This window comes from Cebus imitator, unplaced genomic scaffold (assembly GCF_001604975.1).
Source record: "Cebus imitator isolate Cc_AM_T3 unplaced genomic scaffold, Cebus_imitator-1.0 Scaffold343, whole genome shotgun sequence".
Classification (NCBI taxonomy): domain Eukaryota; kingdom Metazoa; phylum Chordata; class Mammalia; order Primates; family Cebidae; genus Cebus; species Cebus imitator.
The window spans coordinates 741,108-745,362 of NW_016107658.1; the positions used below are offsets into that span (position 1 = coordinate 741,108).

General features: G+C 47.6%; 1 protein-coding gene across 1 annotated transcript in view; it reads left to right on the plus strand.

The window, feature by feature from the left end:
• The first annotated feature begins 2,776 nt into the window (after positions 1 to 2,776).
• Positions 2,777 to 4,255, plus strand: part of TRMT2B (tRNA methyltransferase 2 homolog B) — a 45,681-nt gene continuing 44,202 nt past the window's right edge. The window contains exon 1 of the mRNA XM_017505860.2: positions 2,777 to 3,084. The gene's annotated coding sequence lies outside the window, so the exon portion shown is untranslated. The remainder of the gene's footprint in view (positions 3,085 to 4,255) is intronic.

Consider the following 4,255-nt stretch of genomic DNA (forward strand, 5'->3'; position numbering starts at 1 on the left):
GTCAAACTCTCAATCTCTTCTGGATCCAGGGAAGGCATAGAAATGGGAAGCCTGGCTGCATTCAAGGAGGTTCTCTACAGATGCAAATTTCCCCCAGCTCAGTCCTCTGACCCTGAGGCAGACATTTCAAAAATACAGCAAATAGCCGTGCGCGGTGGCTCAAACCTGTAATCCCAGCACTTTGGTAGGCCGAGGCGGGTGGATCACGAGGTCAAGAGATCGAGACCATCCTGGTCAACATGGTGAAACTCCGTCTCTACTAAAAATACAAAACATTAGCTGGCATGGTGGCGCGTGCCTGTAATCCCAGCTACTCAGGAGGTTGAGGCAGGAGAATTGCCTGAACCCAGGAGGCGGAGGTTGCGGTGAGCCGAGATCCTGCCATTGCACTCCAGCCTGGGTAACAAGAGTGAAACTCTGTCTCAAAAAAAAAAAAAAAAGAAAACACAGCAAATAAATTTATTTTGGGGTAAAATATTTTGATTTCTTTTTTGTTTGTTTTGAGACAGAGTCTCGCGCTACAGCCAGGTTGGAGTGTGGCTCGATCTTGGCTCACTGCAACCTTCGCCTCCTGGATTCAAGTGATTTTCCTGCCTCAGCCTCCCGAGTAGCTGAGACTACAGGCGTGAGCCACCATGCTTGGCTAATTTGTGTGTGTGTGTGTGTTTTGTTTTTGTTTTTCAGTAGAGATGGGGATTCACCATGTTGGCCAGGGTGGTCTTGATCTCTTGACCTTGTGATCCTCCTGCCTTGGCCTCTCAAAGTGCTGGAATTACAGGCGTGAGCCACTGCACCTGGCCCAAATATTTTGATTTCTTTCAGAATGTATGAACACACAGTATATAAACTTATTTTGAATGATAATAGCTAACTTTTTTGTGTACTTACTGTGTTCTAAGCACTTTGCAGATATTAACTCATTTAATGTTCATCACAACCCTAAGAGGTAGGTACAATTATTGTGGACATTTTCTTCACATGATGAAACTGAGGCACTGAGTAATTAAATAACTTGCTCAAGTGGACACAGCTTATAAGTGGCAGATCTGCTGGGTGTGGTGGCTCAGGCCTATAAGCCCAGCACTTTGGGAGGCCGAGGTGGGTGGATCACCTGAGGTCAGTAGTTCAAGACCAGCCTGATCAACATGGATAAACCCCATCTCTACTAAAAATACAAAATTAGCCAGGCGTCATGGCACATGCTGTAATCCCAGCTACATGAAAGGCTGAGACAGGAGAATCACTTCAACTCGGGAGGCAGAAGTTGCGGTGAGGCGAGATCATGCCTTTCCACTCCAGACAGAGTAAAACTCTGTCTCAAAAAAGAAAAGTGACAGATCTGGGCTTTGAACCCTAGTCTGGCTGACTCAATGTTTGCTGCTATCTGGAGTACTGAGCCTTGTTTAATTTACTACTGTATTCAGTAAGGCTAACACATTACCTTACACATAATAGGCATGTTATGCTTTCAATAAATATTAATAAATGAAATGTTGACTGCAAAGTACTTTCCACTTAAGCACAATTACTTTTTTTTTTTTTTTTTTGAGACAGAGTCTTGCTCTGTCGCCCAGGCTGGAGTGCAATGGTGTGGTCTCGGTTCACTGCAACCTCTGCCTCCCCGGTTCAAGCAATTCTCCTGCCTCAGCCTCCCCAATAGCTGGGATTACAGGCGCCTGCCGCTATGCCCGGCTAATTTTTGTATTTTTAGTAGAGATGGGGTTTCACCATGTTGGCCGGGCTGGTCTCGAACTCCTGACGTTGTGATCCGCCTGCCTCAGGCTCCCAAAGTGCTGGGATTACAGGTGTGAGCCACTGTACCCAACCAGCACAATTAAGCATGAAAATTAAATATCATTACATGTAGGTTCACTTTTTTTTTTTTTTTTGAGACAGTGTTTCACTCTTGTTGCCCAGGCTGGAGTGCAATAGTGCCATCTCAGCTCACTGCTGCAACCTCTGCCTCCCAGGTTCAAGCGATTCTTCTGCCTCAGCCCCCAAGTAGCTGGGATTACAGGCGTGTGCCACCAAGCCCCGCTAATTTTTTTTTACTTTTAGTAGAGACAGGGTTTCACCACGTTGGTCAGGCTGGTCTCGAACTCCTGACCTCAGGTAATCCACCCGCCTTGGCCTGTCAAAGTGCTGGGATTACAAGTGTGAGCCACCGTGCCCGGCCCTGTAAGTTCACTTTGCTGTAAATTTTACTCTATTAAAGCAGCAATATTTTACGGCGCACAGATGTGTGTATACTTCAAGTTCTCTTACTCGTGTTGCTGGCTAATGACTTCTAAAAATTAGAGGTATTACTGAATGTAGTCCAGGAGGTAGTCAATCAACCAAAAAGAGACATCTGGCTTCTTTTTGAGTTCTGTAGTTTGAAGAAAAAAATTATTTCTGAGGGTTTAGGATTGAATAGCTTTGAATGTGATCCAGTGAATAAACCATAACATATTTTTCTGATGCAATGTAAAATAGAGAATGAATGCCTGAAAAACCTCATGGCCCAGAATAAGTCTGACTTTTACCAAAGGATGCCATTTCAGGAAACCACCCTGCTTCTCATCTCCCAATCTTTCAACCCATTATGGATCTGATCTCTGCAATTCTATCATGAGAAAACTATTCCTTGAGTTGGAAGAGTTAAACTGCAAGCACCCCTGGGACGGGTAACGCAGTTATCACTGTAGTGTGACTTTCTTCTTGTGTCTCATTTAGATCCACCAATGGGACCGTGAGGAAAGAGCAGGTGGTGGGCGGGGCCGCGGGGAGGGGAGGAGAGGAGAACTTGGAGAAAGAAGGAAGACGGCGGGTTTTAGGGCTATGAGTACTTTTGAGGAAGGTCTCCGCAGAAGATTCGCGAGAGGAGTCGAGGTGGCGGGACCAGCCGCCCAGCTGACGGTGGGAGGAGCCCCGCGCTGTGCCGCGCTTGGCGCTTGCCCCGGGTTGGCTGCGCGCGCGGCGAGAGTAGAGGCGTCCTGCGCACCAGGAAGTGACTCTTTCCCCGCCGCCGCAAGCCATGCCATCCGCTGGCCTTTTACTTTGCCGCCTCAGGTTTGTAAGAGGATTTATTGGTTGCGAAGGAAGGTAAGGTGGATAAATAGCCCAGAAAAAACGATTTAACCCTTGCTTTACAAAAAGCAACCTACTATGCCAAACTGTCCTACGGGCGGGGAATGGAGGCGGCAGGCGGGGCTGGGGACGGGCCGGACGGTGGGTGCGCAAAGTCGTGTACAGCCTAGAATCTGCCTGTGCCCTAACTCCTCCTACTCCCTTACTTTCCGTCTTTCCCGGGCCCTGCAGCCGGGTCATGTTTAGTGGTAGCCTTTCCTAGCGTCTCCTCTTTGTTAACCCTTCCTGCGGACACAGTGGGCCGAACTTGCCTAAAGAACAAGGGAATGGAGGGGCTGGTGGAGTCTTGTTGGGGCGAGAAGGACCTGACTGCATGTTGGCTGCAGTCGAAACGGAGCAGTCAACCCATTTTTTCGTTTGATTTAGCAAGGAACAGTGTTTGGGGCCGGTCCAACTGAAGGAAGGGTGAGCAGGGAGTAGAAGCAGGACCCTTGTCAGTGGGTGAACATTTTGCTCCAAAAGGAATCCTTGGCCCTGCGTGGGTCAGACCTACCACGTAGGCTTCTTTGATTTGAACTCTTCTGAGCACTGCGGAATTAGTCTGACTTCCTACCTGGGCTACTCAGGAGTCCAGGGCTCTTTCTGGTCAATTCCCGAGGCAGGTATAGAACAGTAGAGCACAACTGCTCACACACTTATTTTTCTTTTGCTAAGGAAAAAACTCCCAAACATTTATTTAAAACAGTACAAAATTTCCAAGTAAAGAACCAAGAAAAAAAAAAGGAAGAAAAAAACCATGACAAAATATAAAAAGAAAATAATCTCTTCTGTGAACAAATACCTCCCCTGACATTAAGAAACAAAGAAACAGAACTCATCTTGACTGCTATGAGTGTGCTGCCTTGAAAAAGAAACTTTGGCTGGGCGCAGTGGCTCACACCTGTAATCCCAGCACTTTGGCAGGCTGAGGTGGGCGGATCACCTGAGGTGGGGAGTTCCAGATCAGTCTGACCAACATGGAGAAACCCCATTTCTACTAAAAATACAAAACTAGCCGGGAGTGGTAGCGCATGCCTATAATCCCAGCTACTGAGGAGGCTGAGGCAGGAGAATCGCTTGAACCGGTGAGGTGGAGGTTGCAGTGAGCCGAGATTGCTCCATTGCACTCCATCCTGGGCAACAAGAG